The sequence below is a fragment of the Ambystoma mexicanum genome, chromosome 5p (genome assembly GCF_040938575.1).
Source record: "Ambystoma mexicanum isolate Mex_15411 chromosome 5p, UKY_AmexF1_1, whole genome shotgun sequence".
Classification (NCBI taxonomy): Eukaryota; Metazoa; Chordata; class Amphibia; order Caudata; family Ambystomatidae; genus Ambystoma; species Ambystoma mexicanum.
In genome coordinates this window covers 829,569,909-829,585,823 of record NC_090930.1, presented here as the reverse complement: position 1 = coordinate 829,585,823, position 15,915 = coordinate 829,569,909, and positions in this window count along the sequence as shown.

Here is a 15,915-nt window from a genome sequence, read left to right as displayed (position 1 = left end):
ACATCATCATGGTGACCCACTGTTTTCTCCTCCAATCAAGGGGGAGAGCAGACTCTAGCCAATAGACTACCTAGGGGGTGCGGTTAGGATAATTCAGCATACAAGACCCTTTATTTAATGCATAAATAGAGACAGCTGAGGACTTAGAGAGACACACAGATTCACCCACCAACCGATTGCTGGCGGAGCACCCTGCCAGAGGACCTGACATCTCCCTTGCTCCAGACTCCAGAAACTTGGCAAGCAGAAAGGCCCATTTCCATAGCTGAACCATTCTCAGCTTCGCCTTGAAAATTCCAGAAACCAGAATTTACCCCAGACCTCTAAGGGGAACCAAAGAACAGCCTGGCTGTGCTGTAACTGCTTTCCTGCTAAGATTTATTGCCAGAATCCAAAGACCCAATCCAGTAGAGCCGTGCTGAGCTGTGAACCAGAGCCATTGCAGATCCAGTCCAGTCCTACCGTGCGGTGACCAGAGCGCCTTGCTGATTGCATACCAGTACGCCTTGCTGTCCATTCCGGTGTGCCCAGCAGAATACCTTTCCAGAAATCTTGACTGACCTGAATCCCTGACGGTTCTGTTCAAACCTATGTAGTGAGTATCCTTAGTATAGGACTATCACTAGCATATGTACTGTCCATAGTCATCCCTATCCAAACCCATCCTCTCTTATATCCAGAACTGCATTGTTAGAATATTTTTGAACTGCCTGAACTCTCTATCACATCCCTATTATCTTCTGTACTAGTAGTGTTCAACCGATCTTTGCGCTGATATATATTTCATCTGAAGAAGGCGAGCATCTCGGCAGGCAAAAACCATCCAGAGACGTCCTGGTCTGGTGGTTGTGCTGTTGTGTAGTTTGTTTCTTCATAGTCCATCCGTAGTGTCAAGAAATCCTGTTAGTTTTTTTTAAAGCGCATCCTTATTTTACAATTTGCCTCTATCTGAAAAAAACGACCTCCATGGAAACGTCCATAACTTCTTCAATTTTCATGCTAGAAACGGAATGTAAGTGTCTGCTGGTAGCTACCATCCTAAGCTTTCCAGAGAACCCAAAACGGCATCCCTTATCGTTCTCCTGCGATTGCGATTACCGTGCGCGGAAATGTTTGCCGCAAATTCTTCATTTTGGCAAAATCTATAACGTGTAAAATAGCTTTTCATTGCATCCAACCTCAAATTTAAGTTTTCCCATTGCTCATTACTCTCAAATCATTGCTAGTGTTTGTCTACAACCAGATAAAGCGGCTCCCATTAGTATTTCAACATTTTCCGTGATTTAAGCCCATAATTAGTGTTTTACCTCTTTCATTCAAAGCCAACTTTAAAACCATTTTGACAGTGTGCCAATTAGTTCTGTTTCTCTCTTGTGTTTGCTGGGGGGAAATTGGGATTGATATATTTGCTTGAATTCTGCATTCCTGAAACCTGTTTTATCTCCTCCTATATCTCTAGATTGCCTATTGGGGCGGGAAAGAGTAACCATATTGCTATTGATTTGAACAAACCCACAAAAGTATTATTGCTGTGCTGCATTATTTTTGCTCATTATTACTCCTTATGATTAAAGAGATTGTTTAGTGTGACATCACCCCATAGGTGATTATTGTATACCCATTAAAAATAGTGTGATGGTGTTGTGAAAGACCTAAATAAATATTTTAACTTTGCAAACCAGCCTGATTCCAGGTTCAGTGTGACTGGGAGGGGGTTCAAAGAGAGGGGCGTGATATAAGTGTTACATCGTTCAGAATAAAAGAACTTATAGACACAAATAAATAATTAAGGGTTTCAGTTGTGCATCCCACGCTAGGCATTGACTTAGGTGAAGTGCCGGATTGAAATCACTTACAAGATTGGGGGTTTGTGCCGGGATTTCTGAATTGGACATACCACTTGTGACAGTCTAATACAGCGTGCTAACCGACGGGCTACATAAACCCTGTTGGGCTCCCACACTGTGCTACACTGTGAAAGCACCCTTCAATAGGAACACTGTAAGGAATTTGGTCTGTTTGCAAAAATAAAATAACTTCTGTAAGTCAGAAAAGAAATTAATATTTCCGGAATGGCAACCCTAGTAGAAATTAATATGGAGAGGGAACACCTACTGCACAAATTATTCAGGGGTGAATGGACAGAACAGGATCAGAATGTGTGGTTGCAGGAAATTAAAGAACAGGCCAGAACCACAGGATTAGACATATGGAAAGATCAGGGTCCATTACTCATGGCACTGAGTGAACTGTGCATGGCCCCTAATGTAAAAGAAGAGCAAAGTAAAACTGCCAAAACAGCGGTGTATCTGTACCTCCACATTGGAGCAATACTGGAGAAATATGCCGAAAACCTAGATTTGGCAAACAAGTAACTACAATCACTAGAAAAAGCCCAAACTGATTTGGACTCTGCAGAGCAAAGGCTACAAAAGAGCCATGAATCAGAAAATGAAATGAGGCAGTACCTGATAAAAATAAAAGGAGATATGGATATCCTGCAGCAGGAGAAGGTAGAGCAGGATACCAAAGCACTGGTGCTGCAGAAGTGGAGCGTGGTTCGAGCCCGCTGTTATGACTCGGACAGCTGGCGAGAGTTGTGTGTTCGGGGTGCGCTTCTAGCACGAGCCTTCCGCATATCACATCGAACATCCGACGTGAGAAGTGCGCGACCGGATGAAGTCACGTGATGTGTTTTTTTGAACCCACGTGACCTGGATGGCATTCACGTGACAGAGTAGTACAGAGAAACAGAGCACTCGCGTAGCTACAAGACAACGAGCTACATTGCAGGGAAAGAGTGATGAAAGACGGAGAATTATTGTATTGGCCACGTAAGGGGTATGTATTTCGTTTCTTCCGAGTACTAGGTGTTTAACTAGCTAGTAACAGCGTTGGGAATTGGCAACACTGTTCTATTAGAAACTGCTAATGTGACGTTTGTTTTCTTTTACGTAGGTTTCCGTGGTGCTAGTAAGTTGTAGCGGTTGATTTGAAAACGCCACCATGGTTATAGGGAACCACCTCACGTGAATATAGCGGCGAGAAAGTTGGGTCCTTGGTCACTTAAATTTCTACAGTGAGAAGAATGGAATCCCCCAGAAGCAGGTATTTACCACACCTGTGAGTGAATACTTGAGAGTGATTTGACTAGTAGTAAGTTCAGTTGATCTGAAAAGGTTGATATGATACAGTGGCAGAGGTAGATAGCATTGGAGTGGAACGAAATCATAGTTTACAACTACGAATACACTTAAAATAGATGGTATCACCTAGTGTTGTTCCACGCGAGTGGATGTGGAAGTAAAGATGACAGTGAGCTGATGCTATTAGATCCTTACATTAGGAGTATATTATACACTGTCAAGATTAGGAACGTTTGATATGTTGTCTTATTTGGATACTACACACCGTTTTTGAGTCGTTTGGTTTGTTTTGTGTTTTTTAGGAAATGAGCGGTCCGACATATCTGTTTGGACTCTCCCCTACAGATACCGTTGTTCAAATAATTATTGAAAAGAGTGACACGGTAAGCCTTAGTTCAGCAAACTTAGGTGCTGACTGAGTAGGATGACAGTAAATTAGAAGGTACTGACTGTTGTCTCTTATTATTTTCCTTCATTGTGTTTCCCCAGGTCATGAATTGTGTGGCGCAGAGTTAATCATGCATATTGAAGAATTTTAAAAGTGTTGAATCTACCATAGGCGAAGAGATATTGTTCAAGGGTACAGATGGTCCCCCTGATGAAGTTCTCTAACACTTGGTCAAATAAAATGGTGTTGAACGAAACATGTTGGGCAAAGAAGTGTATTGTAATTGAGTGACAATATACGAATCATTCCAATATATCGGATTGGAATCCACCCCAGGGTAGCACTGAAGGGGGTAGGAATGCACTAAATAGATAAATTACGTGTACAGTGGTATCCTTTAGTGAAAGGGAACCTAGTAGCTACCGACCATTTGGTTTCTCGAGGTAGAGTGTTCACCTTTGTACATTATTTAGTTTTGTATAGGCAGGTTGACAGGGTTGAGCACAACACAGGTAGTTTTATATATGGGATTTTTTATGAGAAATTTTGTAAAAGGTTTTTAGGAATTTTTGCAATTTTAAAATGATGTTTTACAGAGTTGTACATTGTTTTGTGATTTATATGAAATTAAAATTGTGATGTTTAAATTGTGATTTTGACTTAGTACCTATTTGTTAAAAGTACTTAGTGGTTTGTTGACTTGGGGGAGACAAGAGGGGGTAACAGGTTGACGTGGTGTGACCCTTGGTTGAAGGATTGTCCTGAATTTGTGCTTAGGAGCCTGGTCACCACGTCATTAAAATGGCTCCATGTCTCTAGGTGGTTGTTGTGCTGCAGAAAGAGTGCCAAGAAAGTTTGGACTCTCTACTACAGAGCCAACAAAAGCTGGAACAGCAAATACATTTTAATAGGGCCTGCGCAGAGCAGGTAGTCACCCTGCAAAACCGCCTAGACCAAGAAAAAGAAGAAAATAATAAATTAATTCTTAAAAACCTTGACACCCAGACAGAATTCGATGAAGAGCACCAGAAATCTGGTGCACTCCAAAGACAAAGAGATGACCTGGCCGCACAGAGGGGTACTCTCATTCAGGAAAGGGACACCCTAGGCCAGGAGGTCAGTCATTTAAAAGCTAAGATGGAAGAAAATCGCCCAGCCCTTCAGGGACTGGGTGAACTCCAAAAAGACTACGGAAAACTGTTAAAGCACACCAGGAGGGTGGAAGATGCTCTAGCAAGGAAGGACCTGGCGAGTAAGGACAGGGCTCAGGAGGTAACCCTGCTGCAGCAACAATTGGCCCAATATTCCAAAGTTATACAGGAAGCACAGAGAGACAATTAGGCTCTCTGTGAGAAAAAGGACAGGCTCCATAGACAGGTGGCTATGCAGGAACAACTAATAGAGACTAGTAAGGCATTGATAGAAGAGCAAAAGGGCCAGATTCTTGCATGGCAGCAGGGAGTAGGGCCTGAGAGAGATAAGGTCCACTGGGAGAGGGAGACACCTGAGCATAACCTCAGGAACCCTAGTACCAGAGGCTTTCATCTCTTCCACTCCATGGACTCTGCCACCCCCATGTCCACTGGCGCTCATGAGCCAAGGGCCACGGGGATGGCAGACTTCAATCCAATGAGGATTATGGGGCTCATAGATCAGCACCTCCCAGGATTGGATGTGCGGGCATCTGGGTATGGGTTCCCAAGTAATAGGGCCATCTTCTCTGATCAGGGAGACTCCAATGAGGGGAGGGTCAGAGAAATGGATCCTCAAAAATATAATTTGCCCAGAGACCAGAAGGTAAAATTTAGTGGAGAACTCCATAAGAGTAGGCCCACTAAGGGCATCCTGAAAACCTCTTCCCAGCTAAGACAGTGGGAGGGACACTCAGCCAATCCTGGGAGCAAGGAAGAATCAGAAGACTCTTCTGAGCGCCACAGGACTCAAGAAACTAGGCCCCCACATTCTGCCAGCCATTCCCTAGCTCGCAGAATCCGGGAGAGCCTAGAAAACCAGACAGGCACCTCTGGTAGCAGTGCCTCTGAGTCAGAGGATGAGTGGACCAGGGTCACCCGAACCAAAAAAGCCAACAAGGTCAAGATGGCCTTGCTCAACGATCCCCTAAAACAAATCAAAGCCATTAGGAGCGTTATCACGCCCTATCACAAGAATGCAAAGTATTCAGTTTGGGAGCACCTTGAGCTATTTGAACAAATGATGGCCACTTTCCATTTGAAGGACAGCCAAAGCTGTATTCAATATGCAAAATGGACCTTTTCTCCCGAGTACTCCAGCTTCTTTGCGGGGCTGGAGGATCAGAATCATTCCAGATGGTCCACCTATAGGGCGGCCATCTTGAAACACTTTTCTATTCACAGGAATCTTCAGGAGGCTCACAAGGCAGCCTGTAACTTGCAATGTGGGGAAGATCAGGCCCCACAAGAATTTGTTCAAGAGGTAAAACGTGCCTTTGCGCAGACCACTAGAAGGGTGCGCACTGACAGCAAAGAGTTTGTAAATACTTTCTTCCATGCTCTCCCTAAGTACATCATGACCCAGCAAGTGACAGACTTTCACGAGAAAAGATCCCTAGACTGGGTCATTGAACAAGCCATGTGCATTTATGAGGCGCAAAAGCCAGTGGAAAATAAAAATAATCCAAAAAGCCCCAAAACAACTAACACCCCTGCTGCTGCTAAAGTAGTGGAGGTGAAGGTTGCCCCCATTTTAGATTTAGAGATGGGGGGTCCTAAAAACCTGCCCGCACAGAATCAAATCGACCCCAAACCCAGAAGGCCCTTGGGCCAATCACAAACAGGGAGCCAGGGAGGTAACCCACAAATGGGACCCCTAACTCTCCTGACTACATCAGCACGCGCTACAAGGGCAATAGACCCAACCTGGGTTATGTGTGGACACCTCCAGCCCAAGGGGGGGGGGTCCAACCAGACAGCAGCTAGCCCAGGGAACTTCCCTCCTCACTTCCCCCAGGAGGGCAGTAATCCCCCAAATACTGGACATAATTTCTTTCCAAGGTACCCGCAAAACTTTAACCCCCAAAACAATCCATCCTTCTTTCCCCACTTTCCTGAGCCCAGACAGCCCAATCTGGTAGAGGGGAGGCCAAGGATGGAGGGGTACCCAAACTTTCCTAACCCAGGGTATTTTGGGAGAAGGGATAGCTACCCTTCCCAGGATCAGCCCAGGGGAGACATGAGGACCCTGTACCAGCCAGAGTGGGTGTCCCAACTAGAGCGCCAGGTCCAAAACATGGCACAGGATCTGGGTCACATGCTGAGGGTTCAACAGAACCCTCAGATGAGCATGGCGGCACAGAATGCCTCAAATCCAGGACCTGGTGCTCCAGAGCAATGACAGGGGAAGAACCCTGACAACTCACCGGTTCCCAGGGAGGAGGCACAAGGGGAAGGGGGGTGTAAAGCCTTGGTGGAAGCTTCCTTCCCCACTTGTAGAAAGCCCCTGGAAACCCAGGAACCGGAACCAAAATCTCCTGCCCCTGAAAATCTGCAACCCAAGGAGCAGAGGAGGGGGGGGTAGAAGAAATAAAGAGCCCAAAAAGACCCATTTTGTGGAGGAGGTACAAGTCTTCCAGTTTGAAGGAGAGGGATCCTCAGAGGATCCTGGGGAAAGGATCTTCTCCTTCAGAGATGGGGAACTCCTCCCAAAGACAAATGGGTCTCAAAGGATCCAGATCCAGACTGGGTAGATGTGGGGACTGAGTTAGCACCACCCATCATCAATCCCCAGAATCACCAGCATGAAAATACCCTGGTTCAAACCCATCCTGATGACTGCCTCCAAAAAGGAGGGGGCAGCCCAGAATACAAACCAGGGGAACCCAAAGCTTCCCCCATATCTAGCTGTCACCTTTTTCTTTCAGATTCCCAAGACACCAAACAGAATACTGCCCAAATCACCTTCCTGTCAGTGTCCAAAACCAAGAAACTAACCCACCAGTTGTCAAAAAATGTACATTATCTTTGCCCCCTTGAGGAGAAGGAGGGAAGATTCTATGCCCCGGTTCAAATACAGGGGCAATGTACAATTGTGGCACTGGTGGACACTGGATCCCAAGCTACCCTTCTGTCAAAAAGGGCCTTTGATCAACTGAATTCGGGAAGGGGGGAGAAATACCAAATTCCTCTCACCCCTCTTCCTGGACAACTTCAGAACTTCAACGGGAAGGAAATTCGCATTGAGGGGACTGCGGATTTGGACATTAAAATTGGGCGACACAAGGTGAAGCACCCGGTCATAGTTGTGACTCCAGAGGGCACACCTTGTTTACTAGGGAATGACATCCTGCATAGGTTGTCACCCCTAATATATTGTGTAAACAAGGTCCTCTGGACCCAGACTAGCCGGCCAATAAAATTGAAACATAGTGTCAACCATGTTAGTTTAAACGGCACATGCCACATGGTTGAACAAAAACCTGACCAAATAGAATTTCACTTCCAGAACAACCAAATCCCAGACGTGACAGTAATTGCAGTAGGACAACAAACTGGTGATGGGGGGTCCTCTCTATTTCTGAAAATCAAACACTTTTTCTCGCATTTTGGACTAACTCAAAGGATTGAGTCAGACCGAGGTAGCCACTTCACTAGCGAAGAGATGACAAAGATGTGGGAGATACTTGGGGTCAAAAGGAAACTACACATTGCCTACCGGCTGCCTTTAGTGGTGGAGTTGAGAGATACAACAAGACAATTGTGAGCATATTAAAAAAGTTTGTGGCAGATTCTGGGCCAAGTTGGGACATTCGATTACCTCTTGTCCTGATGGCCATCAGATCTACCCCTTCTTCTGCAACAAAAATGTCACCGTTTGAGCTGATGACTGGACGAAGGATGGTGCTTCCCCAGCATCTGCTCTACAGAACCCAAGAGCAGACCTTGATAAATGCCTCCACAACTCATGAGTATGATGAAAATCTGAGAAAACACCTTCAGCATGCTTTTGCCTATGCTCAGCAGAATCTAGAAAAATCTGCAGACAGTATGAAGACCCACTATGACCTTAAGACTACTAGAAAAGAATACCAAGTAGGAGGCCGGGTCTACTTGTGCAATTTCCAAAGGAACCAGGCCAAACAGCGCAAATTTCTTCCGAGCTTGGGGGACCTTTTGAAATTGTAGACAGAATCTCACTCGTCGCCTACAAAATCCGTATCCCCAAAGGCAGTTTGGCAGAGGGGTAAGATAAATGGGTCCAAATCAACCAGCTGAACACTCTGCAGCAACTAGAGGAGTCATCTGGAAACCCAGAGGGGGAAATCCCAGCTCCCTAGAAAATTCTGATTGTAAAAACCATTCCATCTGCTATAATTAGTAATAAGTATAAGCGGTTAGGATTGTCACGTATCTATCAAATGTATGCGTATGCCCCACTACATATATAGTGGTGGGGAAATGTCTACAAATATGTTCTGTTTTGTCATCCTAGGACTGAAACCATGGATCCTAAGCCCAAGGAGTACCGCTCAGGGACCAGGAGGAAAGACCCAAGGGGCCCAGGGTATCGCTCCATACACTTCCATCTGGAACCGGTGAGGAAAACCTGTTGATCCACCACTGATGGGAGAAGCAGACACATTTTTTCCACTTGGACTGAAAAGAAAATTGAACATCCCAATCTCCTGACTTCCCCTTGACGGGTGGTCAAAAGTCAAGTCGCGAGGGGGGCTTTGTGGGATGTTTTAACCCACTAGGGTCTGCCCTGCGACATCCCTGTGTGCTGATGGCACCAGAATCAGCAAAATGGCCGCAAAAACCCCATGAGCGCCAAAACCTAAGGAAATTGCACTCTACCAAGCACAAAAAGATGGCTGCCAAATCTACCTTGCCTGTGTCAGTGGTGGAACGGAGACCTCACTGCTGAAACATGCCCACCAAGTAAAAATGGAAACTGCATGAAAGGCAGTGCTTTACTGAAGAAAACCCAGAAATTGTTCTTAAATCCCCTTTTTCTTGGTTGCTGAAAATACAAAATACTGGTCCAAAACACCACAAAACATCCAATATCCTTGCTGGGTGTTACCCGTCACCTCCTTTAAGAAATCATTATGAACCTACAATGTCATGGAAAGCAGAATCTGTCATCAAAATATCCACAGTAAAAAGTGTGCTTGCCTGTGAAAATCTGTCAAAATATGGGCACAGTACCAGCGGCCGCCTGTATGACAGCTGTCATTAGTTTGCATCAGAGGTTTAAACTTGTGCAATTGAAATCAAATGTCTGGAAATTAAGTGACCTGTTATAAAGAGGAACCTAGGTTGTAACTATTTAATTTCCATGGTTTAGAAGCTGGAATAAGAGTTCTAGCTGCTTGTGTGAAAATTGAAAGTTTTGTTGTAAACCATGAAAAATGTAAGAAAATTACTTTGAATTTAAGCTGACTCAAAGCCACCCAACAAGTTCCACAACCTCCCCCCAACAAAAGGCATCTCTCTCCTGCTTCCCACCAAGGCCAGGAAGTCATACCTTTGTGAGAATCAAATCAGGGGAGGAGATCATGGGCTGCACCAGAAAGAGACAATGGACCTTCCTTGGCTGATAGGATATGCAGATTGTGAAGTGTCAAGAGTGGCTTCTGCCAGAAGGAAGGAGGCGGATTGCTTCAGACCTGCCAGGAGGAAATAGAGGCGGGGGCAGAAAGTCACTTGTGGATTCACAAGCACAGAAAGCATATTTTTGAAAAAGACTGATAAAGGACTGTGCGAATTTGTAAAAATTATAGAATTAATAACATTGTCAATGTGATTTTTGGGTGCACATTTTAAAAGATGCCAGAAATCTGTGCGATGTTCTGGGAAGGCACAGTGAAAATTCTGGTTTTGCAGTAAATGTATTTATGTCAGAAGCATGAAACTTACTCCCATAGACAATGCGCATATATGTACCAATTTTTGGACAAATGAGATATTGTGTCCCGGACTAAAAGTACGAAAACCTGTCAAATCCAGACCCAAGATCCGACAGCAACGGGGATTAGAAGAGGGTTTGCTCCACAAAATATGTGATCTATGTATGCTATTGGTATAAAGATTGCACACATGTAAATAGGTATTATACCAAAAGTAGATTTCATGTTCAAAAGGCAAAGGGGAGGATGTTTTGACTCATAAAACCCCACCATCATGGTGACACACTGTTTTCTCCTCCAATCAAGGGAGAGAGCAGACTCTAGCCAATAGACTACCTAGGGGGTGCGGTTAGGATAATTCAGCATACACGCTCCTTTATTAAATGCATAAATAGAGACAGCTGAGGATTTAGAGAGACATATCGATTCACCCACCAACCGTTTGCTGGCAGAGCACCCTGCCAGAGGACCTGACATCTCCCTTGCTCCAGACTCCAGAATCTTGGCAAGCAGAAAGGCCCATTACAATAGCTGAACCATTCTCAGCTTGGCCTTGAAAATTCCAGAAACCACGCTTTACCCCAAACCTCTAATCTAAACCAAAGAACAGCCTGGCTGTGCTGTAACTGCTTTCCTGCTAAGAATTATTGCCAGAATCCAAAGACCCAACCCAGTAGAGCCGTGCTGAGCTGTGAACCAGAGCCATTGTAGATCCAGTCCAGTCCTACCGTGCGGTGACCAGAGCGCCTTGCTGATTGCAGACCAGAGCACCTTTCTGTCCAGTCCGGTGTGCCCAGCAGAATCCCTGTCCAGAAATCTTGACTGACCTGAATCCCTGACGGTTCTGTTTAAACCTATGTAGTGAGTATCCTTAGTATAGGATTATCACTAGCATATGTACTGTCCATAGTCATCCCTATCCAAACCCATCCTCTCTTATATCCAGAACTGCATTGTTAGAATATTTTTGAACTGCCCGAACTCTCTATCTCATCCCTATTATCTTCTGTACTAGTAGTGTTAAACCGATCTTTGCGCTGATATATATTTCATCTGAAGAAGGCGAGCGTCTCGGCAGGCAAAAACCATCCAGAGACGTGCTGGTCTGGTGGTTGTGCTGTCGTGTAGTTTGTTTCTTCATAGTCCATCCGTAGTGTCAAGAAATCCTGTTAGTTTTTTTTAAAGCACATCCTTATTTTACAATTTACCTCTATCTGAAAAAAACGACCTCCATGTAAACGTCCATAACTTCTTCAATTATCATGCTAGAAACGGAATGTACGTGTCTGCTGGTAGCTACCATCCTAAGCTCTCCAGAGAACCCAAAACCGCATCCCAAATAGTTCTCCCGAGACCGTGATTACTGTGCGCAGAAAAGTTTGTCACAAATTTTTCGTTTTGGCAAAATCTATAACGTGTAAAATTGCTTTTCAATGCACACAACCTCAAATTTAAGTTTTCCCATTGCTCATTACTCTCAAATCATTGCTAGTGTTTGTCTACATTCTTGGTGAGGGACTGTTTGTGATGACACCTGCTGCAGTACCTACGCGCCCCGTTAAATTAAAAGGGTTTGTCCATGAGAGTTGAGGTGATGTTAAAGATCTTGCGTCGCACCAGGTTTAGCTACTACGGAGACTTAGAGTCCCTCCACTCCGTTTGTGACAATATATAATGGTTGTGTTGAGCTATCCCTTGATAGTGCGCCGAAAAATAATGGAAGGACACTCGGACATACGGAGGACTTCTTTGTATCAGGAGGGATTCATCCCTGTGAACTTCAGCACCTTTATGCATCATGCATTATGCAGTGACTTATGAGCTATCTATATAGCCTGGATTCGATAAAGGCAGCTCTGCCGAAACACGTGTCATCCACAAAGGCTCTAACATCACAAAAATAAACAGGAATTGATTAATCATCACTACTTGCCATTCCATTATTTTTCGGTGCACTATCAAGGGATAGCTCAACACAACCATTATATAGTGTTTGTCTACAACAAGATAAAGTGGCTCCCATTAGTATTTCAACATTTTCAGTGATTTAAGCCCATATTTAGTGTTTTACCTCTTCCATTCAAAGCCAACTTTAAAACCATTTTGACAGTTTGCCAATTAGTTCTGTTTCTCTCTTGTGTTTTCTGGGGGGAAATTGGGATTGTTATATTTGCTTGAATTCTGCATTCCTGAAACCTGTTTTCTCTCCTCCTATATCTCTACATTGCATATTGAGGTGGGAAAGAATAACCACATTGCTATTGATTTGAACAAACCCACAAAAGTATTATTGCTGTGCTGCATTATGTTTGCTCATTATTACTCCTTATGATTAAAGAGATTGTTTAGTGTGACATCACCCCATTGGTGATTATTGTATACCCATTAAAAATAGTCTGATGATATTGTGAAAGACCTAAATAAATATTTTAACTTTGCAAACCAGCCTGATTCCTGGTTCAGTGTGACCGGGGGACAGGGGGGTTCAAAGAGAGGGGCGTGATATAAGTGGTACATTGTTCAGAATAAATGAACTTATAGACACAAATAAATAATTAAGGGTTTCAGTTGTGCATCCCACGCTAGGCATTGACTTAGGTGAAGTGCCGGATTGAAATCACTTACAAGTCCCTGAACCAGTTCACTGACCACGCACTTTCCATACCACACTGTATTATCAGGTACACTTTCTTCAAATGGGGAGAATGCAGCAGATGCGTAAAGTTTCAGAGCATGCACACATCAATAAAAATGCAGTCCCTGCAGAAGAAGATGCCTTATAAACAAGGACATGGCACAGTGTTACTGCTTGCTTCGAATATAGAAACAAAATAGCTTACATGTAGAAACAAACACAGACTACCGATCCAATCACAAGGTGCTGACATCACTATCTGCACTTCCAATCAGGTCGTGTTTACATCACACGAAACGGAAACACCACCCACAAATCAGGACACGGAAAATTTGAAAGCCATTTTACAAAACACATATCTTTATTTTGAAAACCAAATACATTAAAATATGTAACATAACTTCAAAGCTGTAGTAAATATTTTGAAAAGCATCAATCAAGTCAAATAACATTTTAATAACATTAACATATGGCGGCCGCCATTTTTGAAGTAAAAAAATTCACAAATTCATCCCACAATACAAATGCAGTTAAAGATTGCAAAAAGGGGTGTGGTCTGAGGGACGATGGGTGGGAATAGGAGGAAAATCATATAGATTTGACTTAGAGATGGGCATTAAATGGGTGGGACACACAGCCAAACAACACAAATCCATCCTCATATGTCTTGAAAGATGTTGGCAGTAATGGATGGTTGAGGTTAGGTGCCCTGACAGGAAATAAGATGTGTTGGGGGCTGCAATTGGGAGCAAGTTATAGTCACCCTGCCAGGTGGCTACGTCAAGGGATTGTTAAGAGTGGGTTTGCTACCATGAATTGCGCACACAACCAATATTGTTAAAGCTCATTGAGCAATATTTAATGTAAATCAACACAGCTGACACGTGTTTCGAGCCACAATGCTCTTCTTCCAAGGCTGCAAAATTATATCACATAATTTTTGTACATATTTAATATGATCATATGTAGGAAACCAGAAATAGCAAACAGTCAGGCCCAAAAATCAAAAAGGGGGGCAAGGTAGTATTGCATTTTAGACAAAAATAGTTATTGCCCAACATAATGTTTCAAAATTGCATTGGCAAAAATGAACAATAGTTGAAGAACACCACATATTAGGCAAAAAAGTTACATGAAAAGGATATGGAATATTGGCAAAGAATTAGCAAGACATTGAGAACAATTGGCAAACATAATAAAAGAAAAACAAAAAATAAAATTGATCAAAATGGTCACCCATTGTGCTATGTAATTACAAAGCAGGAATTGCCATATTCAAAAACCAGATGATTACCTTGTGAGGGCTTGAATTGGAAAATTAATTGCTAGGGAGAAGAATAAAAAATACCAAATAATAGTGGATGATTCAGAATAATATTTCTGCTTAGTAAAAAATAACTCCTATAGATAAAGATAATTGAATATAATATCCTTACCTATAGAGTATTGCAATTAAGGACTTCAAAAATACAAGGTAGGTTCACCGGCTCCACTGCAAGTATAAAACATTTGTAAATTGTATTGCTTGTTACCTTTAATTTTTGTGCAAAAAACTAATAAAGATGAGGTTAGTATAGGCATGCAACCACATACCTATATAGTTGCAATTGCAACTGGACTCTTTATCCGTAAAATGAAAGCAATTGTGGAAAGCGTAAAAAACAGCATGGAAGCAGCATCACGTACAAGAGGAGACAAAAACAACCAAACCAAATTAATGGTACTAACCGGTCCTCATATTAAACTCAAAAATGTGAGGTAGTCACATGCGTATGGCCCCTGCTTGGTACGAGTCTGCAGGGGTCTGCGCGAAAGACTAAACTTACCGGACTTTCCGCACGTAGTAGGGGGAACAGGAGCCTTGCGCGTGTGCGCGGCTGCTCCTGTATAAGTAAGTTGCATGAAGCGTGACTGCCGCGCTGAACCCGGAAGCATGGCGCATGCAGGCGGCCATATTAGGAGTAGTGCTTCATTATGGGCTGAATAACAGGCTGAATAGCAACCCGCTTATGGGCTGATATTAAAAGGGAAATTTCTGGCTGCCGCATTCTTTACGAGTCAAAAGAGAAACAAGGTGCCAATTAGTGGGAGAAATTAGGTATACCACATCCGTAGGTATATATAGTACAATTGAGATAACAATGGGCTAATACCCTAAACATCAAAATAGCTGAAGTCGTGAAAATCACTAATATAATGCTAGCTTGTGCTTGTTGGCAACTACTTATTTGTTAATGAAAGTACAGATCTTGACAAGATTGTTAATATATGGAGCGATTTGTGTGCCGACCAATAGTGCATTCACAAAAATGTGCACCCTTGGGCGGATGGTGCCTCCATGTAGTCAATTGATAAAATTAAGCTTTTAATTAAAAATTGAATTTGGAGAACCTAAGGTGACCATTATTAACCATACAAGACAGCTCCTATTACAAACATTATTATATATATGCACATGTAGCCTGATACAACCAGATAGTCATAGGCATTTGGACAGTGTGAATTCAGAGGAACACCGAAAATTCATGTTCTCTGTTAAGACCAATTGATACAGTACGATATTGACAAATTAGCCGTGTTTCAAGTTGTCTAAGTTTCAAAGTCAGATTGCTGCCACGTTGTGGCAAAGTTACTTTTGCCATGCCAGCGAACCTGATGTCGGACTTATTGTCCAACTGATGATTTCTTTGCCAATGTGTGGCCAGGGTATAAATAAAAAACCATGACTTGAAATAGTGGACAAATGCTCTCGTATCCTTTTTTTAAGAGGTTGAATTGTACTATCAATGTAGTATTTGCCACAAACACACAATATACAGTATACAGTATACAGAAAATTTGGAGTTGCAATTAATAAAGG